The following is a 24,086-nucleotide window of genomic DNA, read 5'->3' as shown; positions in this document are numbered from 1 at the left end:
TTCCAAGACTCTTTTGAAGATTTACTTCCTAGAAACCCCAAATAACTGGAGGCTGTAACACAAGACCTGGATTGCCGGGTGTAGCTTGCCTTCTCAATGTTTCATAACAAAAAAGCAACGATTTATTCCTCAGGAACAACATCTACACTTCTGGTTATTGTGAGAGACAAACCAGCAATTGCAGCAAAGGCTCTTAAAATTTTACCCTGCTTCTCGCCAATTTCTATTCATTCTATCTGCTAGCACTACATCAATCAACAGGCCTGTTTTGCTATTTCTATTTAAAAGTAACTGACCAAAAAAAGTGCTTATATTATTTATAGAAGCCGGCATGGGGTAAGAAAGCAAAATTTCAACCCTAATCCCATTTACCAGTGAGTAAACCTTATTTAGTTCAGTGGGGCTTATTTCTGAGTCAACACAGATAGGATTCACTGTGTCTGCTTGAACCTATCCCAAGGTGTTGTACAGAAACCCTACATGCAACATTTCTGTCTACACGTCTGTGCTTTTTAACCTCACTGCTCTGTGCACAACCAGTTTAAGCCACTCATAGGCAATTTAAACATATACTGTATAATTGTGATGACACATTGCAAAGAATGGTCCAATGCTAACTCTGCAGTAATAGCACCTGCTCCAGGGAGAGAACAGTTTGTGTTTCAACATTGTTGTTGCGGTCAAAAGGGCTTGAGACCTAAATACTTTATTAATATCAGGGCCAGATTTACGTTTGATGAAGCCCTAAGCTACTGAAGGTAATGAGGCCCTTTATATGTCCAGCTGTCCTTTGTCAACAACAAATTGTCGCTGTTTTTTTGTGTTGAATATATGCTATATGGTAATTTATGGACCTAATAGGTATCTAAAGCCATTTGCCACTGTTGCGGTATGTAGGTTTTATTTTATTTTGTTATTTTGTATTATGTTTTTTATCTTGTATTTTGGAAATGTACAACCAGGTTTTTTCCCTTTAATTTTTTTGGGGGCCTCCCCAAGAGAGTGGGGCCCTAAGCAATAGCTTGTTTAGCTTATACATAAACATGGCACTGGTTATTATTATTATAAAAAAACCTAATCAAGACCTCATATTTCCAGAAGTTTCAAAACAACACGCCAAACTAGCACAGACTTTTGAGGCGAGAAAGATAGATACATCAGGTGGAGTGCAAAGGATTCAGATGGCGCAGAACTGCTAGGCACGTCTCTGCTCAGATTATTTTTCATCGTGGAAATTAGAGAAGCAAGCAGAGTCAGCATCGGTCAAACACCTGCTGCTGGCATGCCAAAAAAGGAGAGTAGAAAAGGAGAGTAGAGGCCCACTCCTGCAGAAAAGCAGCTATATAGTGACTGAGTGCTGCTTCTGCTTATGTTTGTGCCCTGCAAAATAGGCTACGGTAGGGCTGCACAATCATCAGATAGGGGTTCTGGGCAGGCAGGAAGAGGCTCAGTCATTCTTGCAGTGTATGCTTTTACAGTATTGTAAAAACCCACAAGTACTGTGCATTTGCAGCAGTCTTTGCTCCCTCTAGTGCTACTCGGAGATTCCTTCAGAGCTAAACAACAGCAGCGAAAATGGACCATTCTAAAGGGACAATTTTGGCACTGCTGGTGCAACCACAATAAACCTTAAAGTAACACAGTCCTTGTGTAACTGGAACTGGTTTCTGTTGTGTAGACTTGTAGATTTGGATGGGATCCCAAGGGCCATCTAGTCCAACCCCCTTGCAATGCAGGAATCTTGCCCACAGACATCCCTGGGTGGGCTTCACCCACCAACATTGTGATTAGCTGCCAGATGCACTGACTTATTGCATACCTTACAACATTTATCCGATGAAAATAGTGACGTCCTATTCTATAATAATTATAATAATAATGTCATTATTCATACGCCAGCCATTCAACATTTTAAAAAATCCCTATACTGTACAGGGCTGCCTGCAGATGTCATCTAAAGTTTTTATAGTTACTGATCTCTTTGCCTCGGGGGTTGCATATCTCCATACCCTCCAACATTTATTTGATGGAAATAGGGACATCCTAAGGAAAAGCGGGACATTCCAGGATCAAATCAGAAACCAAAATGGCTTCTGTAAATCTTGGACTGTCCCTGGAAAATAAGGACACTTGCAGGGTCTGTTATTGCACCACCCGTGTTTGCTCGTTGAAGCCCCTCCTATTAGCATTGATAGCAAGCAGGGGTGCCAACCTGAATAAAATATTGTGGGGACCTAGCTAAGCCCCACTCCACATAATCTATCACATGACGCAGTGCACACACAACATTTGAATGGGAACGCCCATCAACTTGTGGGGGGGGGCTGGCCCCCTCAAATATTTTACTGTGGGGGGCCGAAGCTCCCATGGCCCCTAGGACATATTGTAGCCCAATTTGAAATATAAAAAGATTTGCTAGCACCAAGGAACTTTGCTATTATTTTATGCTTTGCAGTCTGTAGCATCATCTAACTAAGCTACTATATTAACTTCTTGTGGTTATGAGAAAACTTATTAATAACAGACTGGCCTTAGGCAAGACCATACAGGGTAATCTCTATTTTTCAAGGGGTGTTTCAAAAGGACATCGAGCTCTAGCTTGTCACATTCATTGTTTTGTTGTTGATTTAAAACATCAATAGTTTTTTTTACAACACAATAGGTGCCTAGAAAGAGGATTTAGAGATTTGCTATAATAAAACACTCTCTGAAGAAAATAAAACTGAATCTTGTGATGGCTTTAGAAATTTCCAAACATCTAACTGTGTAATAAATTGTGGTTGGCAAAGCTAATTTCTCCCCCATAGTGTAGGGGTAGTTTTAAAACATCTGACGTCTGAGGGGATTTTGGGGGGAGGAGGTATCTCATGGCTTGTGGTGAGCCCAGGGGAAAGCTCTCAAGATTCTTCAAAGTTATGCTAGTAAAATAAGCAAGAACATGAAGATTCTTGTGGCATGTTAAAGACTATAACGGTACAGTATAAGCTTTTGTGGGCTAGAGTCTATTTCATCAGATGCAAGCTTCTTTCATCAGGGAAAGAAGACTATTCACAAAAGCTTATGCCATAACATAGCCACACTGTGCTTTTAAAGCACATTTAAAACACACCTAGCTTCCTCCCAAGCATCATGGGAACATAGCTGTCAACTTTCCCCTTTAAAAAAAAAGGAAATTCCCTTATTCTGAATAGGATTCCTCGTGAGAAAAGGGAAAAGTTGACAGCTATGCCTGGGAACCATGGCTCATTAAGGGTGCTGGGAATTGTAGCTCTGTGAGGGGTAAATTACAGCTCCTAGGATTCTATGGGGGATGTCATGTTATTTAAATGTATGGTGTGGATGTATTCTTTATTTTGTTCTGCCACAACACCCTTTCTTAATTTTTCAGCAACAGCACGACTACCCCTTCTGGTAGTAGAATAAAGCCCGTTTGGGGTGTTCCACTAACATGTTAAACCTATGTGGGAGCAGGGAAAGTGGAGATGAGCATGTTAAACTCCACAAACACGCCTGCTTGTGGAGTGTGAAGGTCTGAGCTGGGGAGGCTCCACTACTCAAGGATTATGCAGTCTAAATTTCATGGGAACTTCCACAGTTAGAGGAGACTCCCCACTTCAGACCTTCACTTTCCATGAGTTGGAGCAGGATGGGAGAAAGAGCTTAGCATGCTTATCCCTGCTCTCCCTGTTCATATGTAGGTTTTACACCCAAATCAGGCTTACATTTCATGGAGAAGTACTGAAGGTGGACTTTCCTTCATTGGAGGCCTTTAAGCAGAGGTTGGATGGCTAATATTCCTGCATTGCTGTGGGTTGGACCAGTGACCCTTGGGCATAGCTGCCAAGTTTTCGCTTTTCTCGCGAGGAAGCCTATTCAGCATAAGGGAAAATCCCTGTAAAAAAGGGATAACTTGGCAGCTATGCCCTTGGGGGCCCTTCCAATTCTGCAGTTCTATGATTCTATGAATAGGGATGACTGATAAGCTGTATTGTTCAGTAGACAGTTGAAAGGAAACCCAAATGTTCCTCTGCATAATGTGTAAAATAGCTCTTAGGTGCCTCTGATAGAATAAGATTTTCTTCATTACTTGGCAAATGCAAACAGAAACGGAAAATGCTTTCATACGCACGTTTAAAGATTAAATTCAGCATGAAAATAAATATTATTTGAGAATTAGCTATTATTAAATTCGTATCTGTATGGATTAATTAAAGTGCTTTTCACAATATCTAAGACGTGTGTGTTTGAAAAGAAGAAATACCACACACAATAGCAATTTTACAGGTTCATCAAACTCCTATTGCCTTGTCCCTCGGCACCTTGAAGGCGTCCTAAGCATGTCAGTCACAGAGAAGGGACTTGGCTCTCAGCCCGGTAAGTTTTTGTTCTGCCTCCAGCAGGTTTCTTTGACAGACGTGATAGGGGAGGGAAACGTTCCAAATGCTCAAGTACACTGCTGGGGGATTCTGAGATAGAAAAACATTTTAATGAATCTTTCTTAGCCAACTTTGAAAATGGCAAATCTTCCTTCAGTCTTCGAAAATGGCTGAACTAAACTAAACAACCTGATGGAGTAAAGGTGCTAATATATTTAACTCCAGAAGGGGGAGCCAGCACCACAGCTATGCATTCTCTTCCGTACAAAATGTCTACCTGCTGTTCTTCAAAAAGGTTAGGTGAAGTAAACATCATCACAATTGCTGGGCTCATGCTATATCTAGGATTGCTGTTTGCTGGCTGTGTCATTATCTCTTGAAATAGACACTGTGGTTGATGGTCCAGATGATCTGTTTTTAAATGGGAGCAACAGGTTTGTGCAACATCCAAAGTGAGAACAAAGCTATAAGGCCAGCCCCCCCCCCCCCAGTTCTGCATCTCTCTTTCTCTTCCAGGGAGAGTGTATTTTCAGCAAGATGAAGTGAATAGCATCACATTCTTCCTTCCATAAGGGAACCTCTTTAGGAATTGGCATTGTCACACCATTGCCTGCTTGCCAACTCTCTTTTCAACACCTGGCAGCTTTTCTTGGGAGCAAAGGAAGCAGCTGTGCTTCTAATATTATTTGGGGAATTAATGCATGAGGAAGAAGCCAAAAAGATTGGGCTGGAGATGCACTTTACCTCTAAAGCTCTTTTGAGGGAAGAATGGCAAAGGTACTGTTAAGCAATCAAATCCCTGAAGTTTTTGATGTTTTAATTGTATTATTAGTTCTAACTCTTTGATAATAATACTGCACTGTAATAATAAAAAACTATGCAAATTAATTACCTGCATTGCTTGCTTTATAGTCTGTCCACCTGTTCAGAGAAACACTTAGTGCAGCTCAGGAAGCTGTTCTGGCTGCTTTCACTTTTTAATAGAAGAAATATATTGTGTTCCGGTATGTTTTGGTCCTCTTTGCCTTTCTATATGTCATTCTCCATCAATCAACATGATTCAACCGAAGATGTCAACAGGAAGAAAAGTAGGGATAACTGGAAGTAAATCAAGTCTGGGACATGTCTGGGAAAAAAAAAGTAATAATCAAATGACATAGCCTGGTTTTATCAATAGCAAGTGTTTCTGAATTATATGTCAGGTTCCAAAGATCTTGGGCACTTTCTGGTGTCTTTTTTATGGCAGATTCATGACGGTTTGAGCACAAGATGCTGTTGGGTCAGTCATATGGCACCCCCCCTTTCAATATTGCTTTTACCTGCAAAAGTTTTAAGGAGGTCACGCTGCTTCTTTTTCATTCAGTGCATATTCTCCAACTTCTGCTGAAACCCCGTAACTTTTTATACTACAAATGTTCTGGTTTATTTTTTCTTGCTTCCGTTGCATAGCTGTCAACTTTCGGATTTGAAAATAAGGGATCAGCAGCAGCCTCACCTGTCCCGGGGGACAACAATCCAGGATAGCAGCGGGAAACGGCGCTGGAATAAGGGAGTTTCCCGCAAAAAAAGGGAGGGTTTACAGCTATGTTCCGTTGTATCACCACTCCCTTCAATACAGTATAGCAATGATGTGGTAACATTGGGGAAGCACTGAAACACAAACTAAAGCAGAATTTAAAAAACCTCAATTCACTATGATTGTGTCAAGAGCACGTTGCAGAATGCACCTGACATAGAGCAGCAGAGTGGAGGGGGCCTTTGACACTCAACTTTTCATGCTGATTTTGATTTGGTCTGTTGAGAAAGAGTGCTTGTATAGCCAATACTCAAGCAAAAACAGTGCTTCTAGACGTTCACTATTTCCTTTGTTTTCTCCCCCCCCCCTCAATTTTCGAGTGGGATTCAGTCACAAACTGACAAATTCAGGATGCACAATTAGACTTGATTTGGCAGTCTTGCACAAAAGGTCTTTCTCCTGTTTTAGGATTATTGCATTCTGGTGCACTCAACTTGCGCTAGTACACTTTCGTTACGCTGAAGGCTTCAAGGAGCTTTATAGGAAGCCAGCAGAATCCCCTCCAAGCTGCAATATTTCCTGAAGCTTTTGAAAGAACTGATGCCAGTTTCAACAGCAAAAAAGGGTGCTAAGCTTTGCATTGTACCCCGGCAACAGCTACCCAGCACAATGCTTCTGCCCAGAAATCTGCCTAGCAACCAGCTAAAGACGGAGGTGCTCCATCTACAGAGCAAGAAGGGGAATTGCACCTGACAAACAGAATACAGTATACTGTACGCAGCTTTCCTGCTAGTTGTCGGGTTGATTCATTTGTTGCTGTTTGTATCTGGGTGTAGAGTTTTCCTGTGTTTTTAAGGAGGGTTCCTAACAAAAAGCTGTGCTCTGAATGTTCTGTATGAGCCAGGGCCAGATTCCAGCAATGGAGTAGCTAGCTAGTTATGCATTGCTTACAATTCCCAGCACAAGCCATGGACATAGGTGTTTGTGTGTGGAATGGTCTGTATTTTATTTTTATTTTTTATTAAATTGGGTAGTTGCTTTATGTTGCCCAAGGCAACCCAAAGCAGCTTAACCAACCAAATAAGAAGCAGCCTTTTGGGTCAGGTCAAAGGCTCATCATATCATCACAGTGTCTAACCAGATGCCTACTGGGAGCCCACAAGCAGGACCTAAGTTCAACAGATCTTCTCACTTGTGATATCCCTTAACTCAATATATACATATTTTAAAACTATCCTGCTTCTATGCCTTTAACAGCCACCATGACAGGACATAAATTTAGGAGAGGACAGAGGACATGAAGTTATTCTCAGTTGGCAGCAGGTATATATATATATACCTGGACATGGGTGGATAGGGACACGGGTGGTGCTGTGGTCTAAACCACAGAGCCTAGGGCTTGCCGATCAGAAGGTTGGTGGTTCGAATCCCCGCGACGGGGTGAGCTCCCGTTGCTTGGTCCCTGCTCCTACCAAGCTAGCAGTTTGAAAGCAAGTCAAAGTGCAAGTAGATAAATAGGTACCACTCCAGCGGGAAGGTAAACGGCGTTTCCGTGCGCTGCTCTGGTTCGCCAGAATCAGCTTAGTCATGCTTGGCCACATGACCCGTAAGCTTCCTTGGCCAATAAAGTGAGATGAGTGGCGCAACCCCAGAGTCGTCCGCGACTGGACCTAACAGGGGTCCCTTTACCTATATATATATGAATGAATGCAATGGTACAGAGAAGGGGGGGGGGGAATTAAAGCCAAATGGCAATGAAATGTTAAAGGCACAGGAGCAAAGCTCATGTTGGCAATACTAATGCCATGTGCCTGAAGCAACTGAAAAACCTTCTCCCAATGTGGAGGTGGCCCTAATTAGCAGCAATAAAAGTTTTGAGGAGGAAAGAGATGTTTAAAACAACATCAACAACCCCCCCCACCAAATAGCCATATTGGAAGATGGAGAGGGAACCAGCAGGAAGGTGAAACCTGAGGAGTATTTTCAATTACCTTTTAATGTGATTTGGAAAAGAAAGTCGGAAAGTTTGATCAGGGGCTAATTAAGCATAAACATACATTAACTGTTAGGGGCAGGGACCGCATAAATCAGGCCTTCTTGGAGAATTACCACAGGAAGCAGTGAAAACGACTAGTCTTTTTGTAGTTATTTTCAAATAGCACATTTTCCCAGCAGTCCTCCAAGGGAGAATATCAAAGCATGACATTGAAACAGCATCAGTCTATATTCTCCTAAACCGTATTTCCCTTCCTTAATTGGCTCCTGCCTGCTTTAATAGCTTCATAAATGTTGCAAGGGAATAATTAAATTGTACATCACTTGAAGTTGCAGACAGCACCGAGCTAGGAGGGATTTGCAAACACGCCAGAGAAGAGAGCCATGACAAAGTGTCCCAATGACATTTCAGAGAACTTGAGAACAAAGCTCCTGTGGAACGAGATAAATAATGGATGTGCCAACGGCAAATCTTGCCCCTATCTCTCCAGCTGCAGGAGCTTTCTTGGCAGAGGAGCTGGTGCAGTGACATAATGCAGGGACATAATCAACTCAGCCAGATCATAAAATCTATTCTCACAACTGCGGTGGTCTGGAGAAACCAGATTCCAAAAAGCCTCTCTCTCTCTGCTCATTATATTAGCCATTTTGCTGCCATGTAGTCAGTTCTTCCCTCAAGGTAGCCATCTGCACTATACAGTTGTAGGGAGACCCCTGTTCTCTTCACAGAGTTATGATTCACAGAGTTCCCTGGGAAGAGGGAAACCACTCCGCAAACTGTAGCTCTGTGAGGGAAATATGGGGTCTCCTAACAACTCTCGGCACCCTTCACAAACCACAGTTCCCAGGATTCTCTGGGGGAAGCCATGACTAACGAAATGCACTGCACAAGTGTAGAACTTTACATTTGTCCCCATTGAAATTCATTTTGTTTTGGCTCGGTTCTCCAATCTGTTAAGGTCCTCTGTCTTCTGTGGCATCAGCTACCCTTCCTAGTTTGGTGCCATCTGCAAATTGGATGAGCATCCCCTCAATAAAGATGGCACCCCACTTGTCACTTTTTTGCAGGATGAATAGGAACTGTTAGTGAGCATTTTGGGGGGTTTGTTTGGTCACTCAACCAGCTACAAATCCACAGTTATCTTATCCAGTCCACATTTTACCAGCTTCTCTGCAAGAATATCATAGTGAGGAGATGACTGTGTGAGAATTTTCAGAAAGCTTGTTACAAAGATAAATTGGCAAAGCACAGCAGAACTGTCACAGTTCAGCTGACAATGCATTTGTATACATTTTTTGCTCCTTTCAGTGCTCCAGTATTACAGGCACCCAGGCAAGCACCAGGTTTGAATGGGCCCTGCAGAAAGCGCCCCTTGGAATGCTACTTCCTTTGTGGAGAGGCCTGCCAGGTGTACCTGGTGGTGGTAGAGGCAGGCCTCAGGACAGAACTGGGCAGATGAGTCTAGCTTCATTTCAATGGGGCATCATGGGTAATTAAAATGGTGGTTGGATACAGTCACCTGGTGCTGCTTGAACTGATGGGTGAGATTTAAAAAAACAAGAAATGGGAGTCCAGGACTGGCATTAGTGCTGAGCTGCATTGCGTGCTGGAGCCCCATAGCTGCCCAAGGATCATGGACACACACACACACACACACACCCTGGTATTCACATCCATTTTGCTGTTGCAGAAGAACTGGTGGGTTTAATTTGAGCCACTGCTCGCTGGGATTTGGCCCCAAATCTGCCTCATCACTAGGGCCCATGCTGAGAATCTGTGAAATATGAGCAAATTGAATGCCTCTGAACATGTACAAAGTGCTTGCACACACTGCCAAATAGGCCTTATGTCAGCTGTCACAAAGAGCTCTAGACTGAAAGGCATCGGGATCTTCTCATTAGAAAGAAAATGAATGTTATTTTGATATTTTTGTTGTAAGTTGCCCAGAGAAGTCTGCTTATGAGCTAGCAAGCCCCCCTACCCCCGACGTATAATTAAGGAAAAGGTAAAGGGACCCCTGACCATTAGGTCCAGTCATGACAGACTCTGGGGTTGCAGCGCTCATCTTGGTTTATTGGCTGAGGGAGCCGGCGTACAGCTTCCAGGTCATGTGGCCAGCATGACTAAGCCGCTTCTGGCAAACCAGAGCAGCGCACGGAAACGCCGTTTACCTTCCCGCCAGAGCGGTTCCTATTTATCTACTTGCACTTTGATAAGATTTCGAACTGCTAGGTTGGCAGGAGCTGGGACCAAGCAATGGGAGCTCACCCCGTCATGGGGATTCGAACCGCCAACCTTCTGATCAGCAAGCCCTAGGCTCTGTGGTTTAACTCACAGTGCCACCCGCGTCCCTATAATTTAGTTACGTACCTATATTTGCCTTAAACGTTTACTGGCTTTGTGTTTTAATGATGATTTTATGTATAATTTCTTTTTAAATTGTGTTGTGTATTTCAGCTGTGTTTTAGTTACAATTGTAACTAAACACCTTTCGGTAGGTGACTTACAAATCTTCAAAAAAAATAAAATGTGGGAGTAAATAAATAAATAAATAAATGCCTGCATCCATTTACTTCTAATGAGAATTATGAATACTTTCTGCCCAGCCTACTTTATTTTTCTCTATGCCTAATGTTTGAGCTAAAGCTATACAACTGTACAAATGTACTGTAATCAAGAAAGAAAGAAAGAAAGAAAGAAAGAAAGAAAGAAAGAAAGAAAGAAAAGATAAGCCTACCATTTTAAATGTGGACAAAGGTGGTCGTTGAAATACCCATTTTGTTGGATCTCTGTCTCCATGCATTATTTTGTTTGAAAGAGAGAAATCCATCCAGTTTGACAGTGCAGGCTGGAGACATGGTACAATTCAGAAAGTTAGATATGCAATTTGGATTCTTTAATCCCGCATTAGTTCAGAGTAAACAATTATTACGAACACCCTTCGGCATAAAATCCTACTGTGTTTAAAAGTATGCTATCTTTTATTTTGCATTAAAAACTCAGAGCAATTCTCATATTTTTCTCTTTTCTCAAATCCGAAAAGTAAGAATTTTAATTCTTGAGCTTCCAGGCTGGTCTTTGAATATGCACATTTACATCGATGAATTCATTTGTGCTAATGACATATTTGAAAGTGGCCATGGGCTAATGTAGAACTAATTATTATTATTATTATTAACAATGACTGACACATAATGCAAAATTCATACCATTGTTATTCTGCATTTCCAAGCAGATTGATGCTTCCCCATCATCAGAGTTCTGATCCTTCTTGTGAGCTCTAAGTGTTCATGGTGGGGGGCCAGAGATATAGCCCCACTCCGAGCACCACATGTGCATAGCCAGGATTTTTTTTGGGGGGGGAGGCCTTTTGGGGGGGCAGAACTGACGTGATTTGTCAGTTAGTTAAGTATTTCTATTGTTTAACTTGATCTAGGGGGCAGTTGCCCCCCTGCCCCACACCCATGATGCACCCCGTGCTTGTATGAGGTGTGGTCCCATCTACACCGTGCACTTACAGCACATGGCTTCCCCTAAAAATCCTGGGAACTGTAGTTTGTTAAGGGTGCTGGGAAATGTAGCTCTGTGGGTATTTGCTATAGTTTTCAGCAGTAGCATCTACAGGCTGTGCAGCTGGTAAACTATTGCTCTCCTGGCTTCCCAACATAGCAAGTTGCTGTTTCTTACTGAGAGGCAGCAGGTAGGGGTGCGAAGTGGGGAGCTTGGCAGTGGGAATGACAGATTGGCTCCACTTCCACATGCCACATTGCACCAAGCCTCTCACACCAAGCTGCTGCTGGTTCCCAGGATGCTTTGAGGGAAGCCGCCATTGTTAAAAGTGGTATAAATGTGCTTTAAGCTTATGGTGTGGATGTGATATTTGCTGCTGTAACGTATTAGGAATTTATAAGCATTTGTAAACAAGGAAGCGGGCAAATTCATGTTAATTGTGTTCTTCACAACTCAAACAATGGGCATATCTGTCTAAAGGAGCAGTCCCTAAAGGCCATTAAGTCCAGGCTCTAAGATTACCTGGTCCCACCGCTGAAAGGCTCAACCACACCAGCAACTGGTTTTGTCCAAGTATACTCTTTTTATTGCAGAGATCGTAACAGACCACTGAAATGAAGAACATTCTGGACATTAGAAAGGTAAGGCGGCGTTTTTGTCAAGTCTAGCAGAACTTTAAAATCATTCGATGAACAGTGACCCACTTGCTGCAATACCTCTCCTTCCACAATGTGCTGTTCTCATCATCATTGTGATGTGTGCCCCAATTTTCTGAATGAGGTGGAAGTCCAGGTGCAGCGCTTACCTGGGTTTGGTTCCGCCTGGAAAGAGAGATGACTGGAGTCTTAAGGTGTTATCTGTAATATTTGAGTTTCTTTACAAAGAAGTTGAGCATAGGTTGGAGGCACAGCTTAGCACTTCAATGAATCAGCCACATCTACCTCCCTACCGTGTTTCCCCCTTTTTAAGACACCGTCTTATGACTTTTTTTCCTCAAAAAAACACACGGTGTCTTATTTTCAGGGGATGTCTAATTTTTTTAATTATGTTTTTATGGTACCTCAAGGCCTCCTTGGCCGGGCCGGGCCGAGGGCTCGGGGTGCTGCTGGGTGCTCTGCATGGTGCTGCTGGGCGCTCTGCGCGGCGCTGCAGCAGCAGCAGGTTCCAGGCACCGAGGCGACAGGTCGCTGGCTCTTTGCTCTGCCCAGCGCTGCCGGGCGCTCGGCGCTGCGGAGCGCTCCGCCCTGCAGCCGCCGATTCCAGCGGCGGGGCGGCAGGTCTCCTCGGCCGGGCCAGGAAGAGGCCAGGCCGCTGGCTCGGCGCTCCGCCCGCTGCAGGGTGCTCCGAGCACTCGGCGCTGCAGAGCGCTCCGAGCACTCGCCGCTGCAGAGCGCTCCGCTTTGCAGCCGCCGATTCCGGCGGCGGGGCGGCAGACCTCCTCGGCTGGGACAGGAAGAGGCCAGGCTGTTGGCTTGGCGCTCTGCCCGCTGCAGGGCGCTCCGAGCGCTCGGCGCTGCGGAGCGCTCTGCCCTGCAGCCGCCGATTCCAGCGGCGGGGCGGCAGGTCTCCTCAGCCGGGCCAGGAAGAGGCCAGGCCGCTGGCTCGGGGCTCCGCCCGCTGCAGGGCGCTCCGAGCACTCGGCGCTGCGGAGCGCTCTGCTCTGCCGCCGCCGATTCCGGCGGCGGGGCGGCAGACCTCCTCGGCTGGGGCAGGAAGAGGCCTGGCTGTTGGCTTGATGCTCCGCCCGCTGCAGGGCGCTCCGAGCGCTCGGCGCTGCGGAGCGCTCTGCTCTGCAGCCGCCGATTCCGGCGGCGGGGCGGCAGACCTCCTCGGCTGGGGCAGGAAGAGGCCTGGCTGTTGGCTTGATGCTCCGCCCGCTGCAGGGCGCTCCGAGCGCTCGGCGCTGCGGAGCGCTCCGCCCTGCAGCCGCCGATTCCAGCGGCGGGGCGGCAGGTCTCCTCAGCCGGGCCAGGAAGAGGCCAGGCCGCTGGCTCGGCGCTCCGCCCGCTACAGGGCGCTCCGAGCACTCGGCCTCCTTGGCCCAGGCCTCCTCAGCTGGGCAAAAAAAGAGAAAGAGGCTAGGCCACTGGCTCGGTGCTCCGCTCTGCAGCCGCGGCAGGTCGATCCTATGCAGAGCGAACCTTCATCTGCCCGCGCTTCAGCATGCGGGACCCGGGAGACGCTGCAGCGGGGAGAAGAGGCAGCGGTGGCAAAGGGGGAGGGGGAGGAGGCGGTGGAGGGCTCGGTGCTCCGGCTTCGCCTCCTTTCCTCGGTGGTGGTTTCGGAAGAGGGAGCGGGGGAGGGGAATGCGGCAGGCGCGCAAAAACTAAACTAACTAAAACAACAACAGGGGGATGAAGAGCGTGCGGGGTGGCAGCAGTGGCGATAGCGAGGCTGGCCACCCTCAGGAGCGCTATCCAGGGCCGTCTTAGGTATGGCTTATTTTCGGGGTGTGGCTTATATTTCTCAAATGCTTGAAAATCCTGCTACGTCTTATATTATGACTACGTCTTAAAAAGGGGGAAACACGGTAGGTCAGATTCCCAGAGAGCAGTTCCCACACCTGCAAATCCTTCCAGGTTTCATTGCTAGCTCTCCTTTCTTTTGTCTATCACACTCAAAATCTGCAGCTTTCTGGGCCATTTACCTGTAATTTCCTTAAGAATAGATATGGCTGGCATACTTAGTCACTGACTATTAAGCTGATTTAAGCAGCCTTTCTGGGCGCATAAACCCTCCCCTTTCCAAACCTCAAACTTAAACCAACATTCATTATTTTCAGCAACCAAGTCGCATTTTCATTTCTAAATTCAGTGAATTCCTGCTTTGGAACATCATTCCCCCGAGTCAAGATTTCCTACACACTGCTCCACCATCATGTTCTGCTTCACCCCGTTTTTGAGCCTAATTTTTGCCTTACCAACTTCTGTCTACCTTTGTAGTTCTGGGAATTCTAAACTTGCTACATAGCCCTCACACGGGAATTTGCAAAATAACTGAGGATGTAATTGCAGGATTTTCTAGATGTAAACCTTTGCAGAAGGATGCTTATTTAGTTTTGGAAACCACCAAGGAAAGGAACTAATCAGTGCCCCTGGGCATCTTCTTCCATTGCCCAGATGTTCTACTCAGTGTTACTTTCCCCTGATATGCAAACTAAAACTATAGTGTGCACCATTCAGAGAATGAAACCACAAACTGCTGCTTGTAACAGTTTTAAACCTGGACATATGTGTGAACTTCCTGCTAGATTCCTGCTGGACCTGTTCATGGATGCAGCTCTAGAGAAGTTGTGCGGGTGATTATTACAGTTCCATATGATAGTCTTTTGGCTTGTGTTGTCTACTAGGAAGGATGCCAAGAGGTGCACTCCATATTGCTTCCCACATGCCAGAGATGGAGAATCAGTGGGTTCCTGAAGTTCTTGGACTCCAGCTCCCATCAGCCCCAGCTAGCTAATAGTCAGGGATGATGGGAGTTGGAGTCCAAGAACACTCCTGCCCTAAGCCATTCCACAAGCCCTGGGTGGGTGGGGGTGGGTGGTGGGTTTCCCTGCTGCTTGCAACTACAACTGGTGTTTCTTGCACTTCCCATGGCAGTCTTCAAGGAACCTGAATGTTCCTATCGTGTCATGACTTTGTCTTCTTTAAGCAGTTTAATATATGCCCAGTTTCTTCAGCTATTCCTACCACAGGCAAAACTCTTATTTATTGCTCCCATCTGAACACTATTTTAAAGTTATTAACTTTAACAATTTACTCAACACCGTGACTGGATCCAATCCTCACAGAAAATACAGGATAATTAGTCTGATAACTCATGCTTCCACTCCACCATCTTGCCATCTCTAGTGGCCACATTTTAAAAATCCATCTTCTTACAGCTTTCCTTTACCGTTCTCAGGCATACAGTACAATTACCACTAACTTCTGCTTTCATTTGTCTTCCTCTGCACCTGCAAAGGACATCAATGACAAAAGAGACAATAACTTAAAATGAAAGATAGGTTCAAGATCAGGGTCAATAACAGCTTGCAACCCAGGCTAATATGGAGCAGGGGCTTTCTTGGGGATCGGGCAAAGGGGCTACCCGCCTCTTTCCTGTGCCAAGGCTTCAATACTGTTTGTGCCGCTGTGTCTCAGAACCCCCTCAGATATGTAAAATGTGACCACACATTTAATGCAACTTGTAGTTGGCCCCTAGTCTTAGTTATCTATTTTTAGTTATCTTTTTAAAATTTCTGGACTAGAACTCCAAAGTCCACAAACCAGAGTCAAGAACAAAAGGGAAGACGAAGCTACAGGAAAAACGGTGGTAAGACCTAGTTATCTATTCTACTCTATGAGCCATAACACTGCAATGACCCACACATGCAAGCAAAAATTTACACCAGTTATTTAGAATTATAATCTTTTCAAAGTGTGGGGGGGGGAGGGGCAGTGGACATTATTGCTTTTTTCTGTTATTAAGCAATTTGGGACGCAGAAACCCTTGCCAGCAGGAGCGGTTGGTGGGGTGGCACAATCAGTGTGGCATTGCTCTTCTGGCTTCGTAATGCTGTGATTGCAGAAGGGGACTAGGGGCAAGGCAGCAGGGCTTGGTGCAGGGCAGGCACAGTGGTGGAGGCAATCTGGTCTCCCACTGCTGCATCTGCATTCAGCGGCGTAGGAAGGGGGCGCGGTGGGTGGGTGCCGCCTGCCCGTGTGTCATCCCTGAAGGGGGTGACAAAACGGCTATGGGCTCTGTGACGCAGTGGCTTGAGCACCTGCAAGCTGCCCAAAACAGCAGCATGGGGCTTGCACCTGCCCACCGCCTCTCCCTCAGCCACCCTACAGCTGGGGGTGGGCAGTGGCGAGGCTCGATGCAGCTCGCCCTTTCCCAGTTTGCCCCGCCCCTGGGCGCCTGAGCTGCGCCGCTCTGTGTGTGTGTGTGTAAACCAGCTACAGATTGCAAATGACAGGAGCAAAGCATAGCAAACAGGTCTGCAAACAGCTACCCCTCTAAGGCGGCTTCAGCTGGGCAATTTGGAATGGGCAGCAAGCAGAGGAGTGCTGTGGGTGCCGTGGTCCCAGGCCCAATTTTGAGAGGGGGTGCAAACAGGCTCCCCCACAGCAGGCTCCTTGATTGGAGCCTGACTCCGGGCCAGAAGGGGCTGCACTTCAAATGTGGCGCTTGTGCCTGACGCAGCTCCGGGGGCCTGGGTCAGGCCTGGCCCAGGGAAGGAGAGCAGGTGAGCCACTGCAGGAGCTCTACCACCAAGTCACTTCTGATCTGGCGGCAGAGAGCAGGAGAGTCGGCGGCAATGCTGCTGCCCACCCTCCTTGGCTGTGAGGCACTCCTGCCTGGCTGCAGCAGGAGGAGAGTGGGCAGCATCTTCCCCGCCCCTCTCCTAACCCTGAACTGTGACCTACGGAGGGTGCCCTATGCACACACCCCTCTTGGGGGTGTGCCCCATGTGCCCGCCCCAGGCAGCGCGGGCATACGCTCCACTGCTGCCTGCATTGCACTGAGCTCCCCAATGCATTGCCCCCCCCCAATCACTGGCAGTGTTGGGAAACCAGGTGAGCAATGCTGCAATGCCTGGCTGGCCTGCCCTTCTAGCTGCTACTGCTTGCCCGTCAACTGCAAATCACCCAGTGATCTATCACCAATCAATGCATGAGACCTGCTGGAGAGATATATATGAAATATCAAACATACCATGGTTTGTGGCATATTCCACATCATTTTGCTTCCTCTTGTGACTAGGCATCTTTCACTTGGGAAGGGCTTTATATTCACACTCCAGTGTTTTTCTCTCAACTCAACTCCCCTCCCCTCCAGTTCTTAAAACCATTCCACGCAAGAGTAGGTCCTACAGTTTGGATTTTAGCAAGTTCCCAATCTCCAACTCTGCTTTAAGGTAGCCTTTGATAACGATGCAGAAATTGGTTTTTCCCCAGAAGTGACTTCGAACTTCACAGAAGTTTAAATTTTTCAACTCTTGTCCAATTTTTTATTTTTTATTTTAAAGCAACTCCAGTGTTATTGGTTCTCTGAACTGGTGTATTCAGACACTGGCAAACTTTTGATATATGAAAAGCTGCTTTCTAAGGCACTTCGGGAACATAAATCTTATTGGAAAGAAATGTGTAGACTTCAGTACCTATGCTTTTACAAGAAGCATAAAATGTTCAGTTGTGATTTGGCCTGGGACTACCATTAGTCCTCTCAATTTGCTTTAGGGATTTGAGAGTATTTGGTGATCAAATCCTGTTGTATTTCATGGACATGTAATAGTGCTGAAACCCTGGAGGAAGGGACTGGTCTCAGAACTGCTACTCAGTTGACATTCTCTATTTCGGTACCAATACATGAACAGAGCGAATATTAGGTACCTGGTAGCTGGGAATGTTTTATATCCTCTCTCTATAGGCCTGTGCAGTTTAAAATGAAACAGAAGTGACCGTAACAAATCCATGCTGTATCGTTTCACAGATGGGTTTCACAGCTTAAAATTCTTCTAAAATCTACAGGTGAGCCTCATATATGCTTGGAGTTATGCACATGTGTTTAAAACCACACCTTTCTATTTGATCAACATTGAAACAATGATTAGGAAAGGATCCAGGACCTGTTTCAGTGTTTACTGCTGTGAAAAGAGATTCCACAAGGTGGCAGAATTTCACACAGAATTTCCAGTAATTTGGTAAGCATAAGACTGCAAGTGGGCTCACTTCACTAAAGCTGTTCTTTTCATTATGGACCCCAGCGTTACTTTGCTCCCAGATGTAGAATTGACAGTCATAATATGGAGAAGGTATTGCCACTGCACATTTAAGACTGCAGATTGTATTCCATTATAACCTCATGTCTAAAAAGAAAAAGGCTTATTTATTAAATTAAACATGGCAAGTGCTTGGAAGATGATGTCTCACTAGGTCACATATTATGTTAAGGATGCTTCAAAAATGCAGCTTTCAATGTACCTTTTCCATAACGTGATGCAGCAGCAAAAATAGCTAATGCTACTTTAGGCTGCATCAACAGAATTATAGTGTCCCAATCAAGGGAAGTCATATTCTGTCTTGGTCCGACCACATCTGGAATACTGTGTCCACTTCTGGGCATGAGAGTTTAAGAAGGATATTGATAAGCTGGAATATGTGCAGAGGAGGGCGACCCATATGAACAAGGGTCTGGAAACCAAGCCCCATGAGAAACAGTTGAGGAAGATGGGTATGTTTAGCCTGTAAAAGAGGAGATTGAGAGGAGATATGATAGCCACCTTCAAATATCTAAACGGCTGTCACATGGAGGACGGAGTAAGCTTGGTTTTTCCTGCTCTAGAGGCTAAGACCCGAGCCGATGAATTCAAGTTACAAGCAAAGAAATTCTGACTAAACTTCAGGAAGAACTTTCTGATGCTAAGAGCTGTTTGGTGGTGGAATGGACTCCCTTTGAAGGTGGTGGACTCTCCTTCAGAGGATTTTAAGGAGAGGGTGAATGGTCACGTATGATTTAGTTGAGATTCCTGCATTGCAGGGGGTTGGACTAGGTGACCCTCAGGGTACCTTCCAACTCTACAATTCTATGATGCTATGAGCAGTATGTTGGATTGCTGGCCTGATTCTACAGGCTCTTCTTATGGGTTACCACCAGATCTTGCCCCACAAAGCCCTAAATGGCTTAGGACTAAGTTACCCACAAGACCTACCTTCCTCCATATAGCCCTACCTGAGAATTGAGATCTTCCACAAAGGTCCTTCTAACCAGTGCTATTTTTTCTAGAAAAAGAGGTGCCTGAGCTCACAACGAACGCCTCAATTTTTCCTCTAATAATGGCAATGGAGCCCAAACTGAGTGGTACTGGACCTGAGTTCCTGCGAGTTCTAGCTGAAAAAAGCCCTGCTTCTAACTGTCCCATCAGGTACCCATTAGGCAACAATGCAGAGGAGGTCCTCTGAAGGCCCCCCCCCCAGAATGAAAGAGCGTAAGAATGTAATAAAAATCCTTGCTAGATCAGCCTATCCTGTCCAGCATCCTATTCTCACAGTGTCCCACAAATCCCCGTGGGAAGCCTGCAAGCAGGACACAAGCGCCTTAGCACTCTCCTCACTTGTGATTCCCAGCATCTGGGGGTCTGTGTGGCTTCTCCCCTGCTTGCATTTAGGATGGTAGTTAAAGCTTTTCTTTTGAACCTTCCTAGTTTTTTGGACTGCCATAAGCTCCATTGTCTCTGTTGCTTGTTGTTATTGTTGTTGCTGTTTTACTCCTTTTTGCATGCTCTGCTCTGATCTCCTTAGGGAGGAAAAGCGGAATATAAATGTTCACAATAGTGCACAAATACCTTAAACATTGCTCTGAGCGCTACAGTAAAAGGAACACCTGCCAAACTGCTTTTAATATCCCCATTTCTCAATACATCAAAGGAAAGTTCACGAGATATTACTGGACAATGATCTTGGCAGGATATAATTATGCAGGAAGAAACTTCTCCTTTATGGCCATCAGCACGGCTTCAAATAAAGTGCAGAGATTTATAACTTTTGAAAAAATGCTATTTAATCTCTCTTTCTTTCTGTGTAATAAAGATTAGCTGTTTCCTTAGCAGCAGAATGCCATCATCATTGGCAGTAATATCTTCTTCTAAACCTCTTATGTGCAGAAGCAGAGGTTTAAAGTGCAACGCTGCTGTCAAAAGCCAGCCAGCCTCCCCTGATGCCCAGATGAACAAAAGGACCAAGGTCCTTAGCATTGCTACAGCCCTTTGATCTCTAAAAGCCACTCGAGCTGGAAAGCAGCTGTTCTTCTGTAGATCTAGTTGCTCGCCCCCTACCCTCTCTGCTTTTCATGGCAACTTGCCAGAGTTCCCTTTGTCCTTCCAATGCTAACTCATACTGTAGGTAAGGCATGCTGTTTGAGGAGTAGTTCTGAGGAAGCCTTGCAAAGTTGCTGAAAAGCCTATTTTGGGGGTTGGCTTACACTGCATCTCATAAAGTTTAAAACAGGGCCAAGCAGGGACCAACAAAGCCCTTTTCTTTTATCTCATTTCGTGCAGTGTGTTCCTTGCAAGCATATGTTAGGATGTTGCCTGCCATCTATCTACATTTTACGTGGTCACACAAGCCCTTCAAGTCTTGGGATGTTACTGATCAGTTCCCCTGCTTTATCTCGCTGGAGTCCCTTTGTGTAAAGTAACCCTTGTCTGGCACTTTATGTAGGGCTCATTTGCACTTACCTTTCGCCATGTCCAAGCACTTTTTCTGCCCTAGCATTTTCCCCACAAAAACCCACTCTTTAAAGCTGAATCGGAACAAGCAGCAATTCGATCCTGTAGTCTCCACTGCCATCAATTGCACACCAACATTGTTCTACCACTCTTTGTAAACATCAACTATAACATTAATACAGCTATGGGCCTTTCTCATAGCTGCCAAGTTATCCCTTTTTTTAAGGGAAATTCCCTTATGCTGAATAGGCTTCCTCGTGAGAAAAGGGAAAACTTGGCAGCTATGGCCTTTCTGCACTTAATATTTATAGTGGTATAGTTGCTGTTTGATCCACTGTTTAAGAGTGAATTCATAGCTGATTGTCTTGACCTTTGGTTGCATGTTCCTGCTATTTGAGAGTAAACCCAACATGGTGGATTGTGATGAAATTGAGAACTGGTCTGTGGCTATAGCTACACCCCTTATGTACCACTGTCTTCCTCTAGTCAGTAAATTTCAGCATTATGAACATGTGCAGAGGGAAAACCCTTTCGTGGCTTAATTTTTTTATTTAATGCCCAATAATCCAGAATTCTAATCCTGTGGAAATATAGGAGATTAGAAGGGACTACATGTCTGTCCGAGCTATGGTAAAGCCTACTTATTGTGATGTAATTTTGTCTGCATCTAATGATTGTTGAACTTTGACTCAGTGCCATTGTCTCTACCTGCAATATCTCCCCTGACTGAGTTTGCAAACATACAGCTCACACCATGCCCGCCATCCTTCAACCCCTCCACTCAGAAACCAGGACTATGCTTGAACACATGCCACACAAACGAAAATACTGAGGAATCATTCTGGATCCTTCACAGAAGTTGGATTATTATTTTTTGCCGTAAAAGAAAAAGCAATTTAATGGGTACATTATTTTGGAATACTAGCTGAATAATGATGACATTGTGTTGCAGCATTCCCCCAAAGTCTGAAATCCCCCAGCAACCATTCCAGTAGAAATGGTAAATGTGGAAAGACCCTAAGGTGACCATTCTGTCTCATTACGTCAGGAAGCAGAGAAGTATGTGAATTTGCATTTGGATCTAGTGATCCGCCTACAGGCATTTGGCAGCTCATATGTGGGGGAGTGATAGTGAAGTTCCTCCTCTAGGAATATATTCTGAAATGCCTGCTTCTTTCTTCAAAAATATCCAATTGAATGAGTACATTTAATTGTCTGACATCTGACAGCTCTATTGTCCTCTCAAATTGTAGATTTAAACTTTTGATGCTCCTTGCTTCAACGGAGACCAAAGGCACCTTGAAGAGCTCAGAGCTGAGCCAGCAAGACACAGTCCTTTCTTTGTGGACACACCTCCTGATCTTGATGTCTCCATCATTCTATGCAACGCCAAGGCAAATCACCTGTATCTTCATCCAGCTCAACTTCTTTGCAGGGCTGTTCTAAATGTGACTGAATGGGTGCAGCTTCTTTATGATTTGCTCCAATCTGCATGACTCTCATCTGCTGAAACACTAAGATGAAATGAGAACACCCATTTGGAGTGGATTTTAGCAGGGTCCTGTAATCTTTCTCCATGCAAAGTCACTGCACACAAAATTTTCCAACAACACTATTGGGGACCCTGCTCTAGGAAAGATTCTGGTGGTCTCTGCCTTTTTCCTTTTCAGCAGACTTCCCTTAATACTGTAGTTTTCAAAGCAGATTGCTAAAACAGGGGTAGCTAGCCTGTGGCTGCCCAGATGTTGCTGGACTACAGCTCTCATCATCCCTGACTATTGGCCATAATGGCAGGAGCTGATGAGAGTTGCAAGCCTGACAACTTCTGGAGGACATGCTGTAGCTATCCCTGCTCAAGGCTTTGCATTAGAAAGGGGCTTAGGTGCTCTTTATCTCAGTCAATAAAGCATGAGATTCTCAATTTCAGGGTCATGGGTTCAAGCCCCAAGTTGGGCAAAGATTCCTGAGCTGCAGGGTGTTGAACTAGATGACCCTCATGGTCTCTTCCAACTATGATTCTATGATCAGGAGCCCATAGTCAGTGTCCTCCCTCTTTATCAGTGTGTTCAAGCTCTAAATTTGGGAATTGATCTTTCCACCATTCAGTGAGAAAGCCCACAGTGTCCTTCCCATCTGATGATTTTAGAACCTTATGGACATGTGACAACGATTATTCTCCACTTATTCTAGCTTCATATGTAGTTTCCTATTTGAAGCCATCATACTTTGCATTTCCCCAAGATGCTGATCTTTACTGACAGCTTGAAGGTAGGCTGAAAGCCAAATGAAATTAAGCCATGAGCTGCATACAGTCACAGGTTGCTCAGTCCTGGGATAGGGGATTTAGCCACACTATTTATATTTGGATTAAAGGGAATTTTATGGCTATAGTAGTAACACTGCACTAGGAAAACCCAGACTTGGCTCTTTTGCTCATGCCTTTTCTTCAGTCTGGTCAATAAGAGTGCCTCCAGGCTGTCAGTTTTTCTGTGGGAGGGATTCATGCGCACACTGAAACTTGTGTAGTTAGCATGGATTAAAAGGCTCTGTGGACCGAGCTCAATGAATCCACTTTAAAGAAGAATTGAACTTTTTGTAGCTTGGAAATGGGGAAATGTATTGAAAAGCATGGGTTGAATGGATGACTAATGGGAGGACATAAAAACACCCTGCAAGCAAATTGGGATGCCCAGAGAATAAATCCTCCTTGTAGTATAACTGTCCTGCAAGCAAATCAGAATGAATGCTCCATAAAGACTGGATATAATCTGACTCCATGTAAGCTTGGTGCAAGCAAATCAGGAGGCATGCTCATGCATTATTATATACAGTGGTGCCTCGCTTAACGAATGCCCTGCTTAATGAAATTTCCGCTTAACGAAAGGTTTTTTCTAGTGGAGGTTGCCTTGCTGTAAATGGGTAACTTGGGGGGGCCCTAAGGTACAACAGTGGTGGCATGTCCAGCAGGCAAGTGGCTTATGGTCAGCCACCTCAAAATCTGAACCTAATAGTTATGCTGACCCAAATCTTCTTCCTTTATAGGTTCTTCTGCCTTGCCAGTGTTCTCTTTGTGAAAAAGGAACAATATGTCTTCCATGCTTTGATGAAGTGCTTGTAAGCACCGAAGGGATAAATATATATGGTACCAAAGGTACCAGATGAAATAGATGAAGAGTCCTGCAGAGGGAAGTGCCACTTTGCTAATGAGGACAGGATGACACTCTTGCTGGCACAAATTGGCCTAGTTGATCGAGCAGGTTTTGTTAAGGCTGGCAGTAATGCTGATCTTTAATCCCTGCTAAAAAGTGAGATCGTGTTCTTTCTAGAGCTCACAGTGAAAAGGCAGAGGCAGCCTCATTTTCAGTGAAGTGGGCACATGCAGTGATTAGTGCCATGACAGTCCTGATTATGAAGGAGGCGAAACTGAGATGATGAATGTGTTTAACTTCAGTATCATTGGGCTGTTGTATTAATGTA

Source organism: Zootoca vivipara, chromosome 9, assembly GCF_965207765.1.
Source record: "Zootoca vivipara chromosome 9, rZooViv2.hap1.1, whole genome shotgun sequence".
NCBI classification, from domain to species: Eukaryota; Metazoa; Chordata; class Lepidosauria; order Squamata; family Lacertidae; genus Zootoca; species Zootoca vivipara.
The sequence above is the reverse complement of the archived record's forward strand: the minus strand, read 5'-3'. Positions refer to the sequence as shown.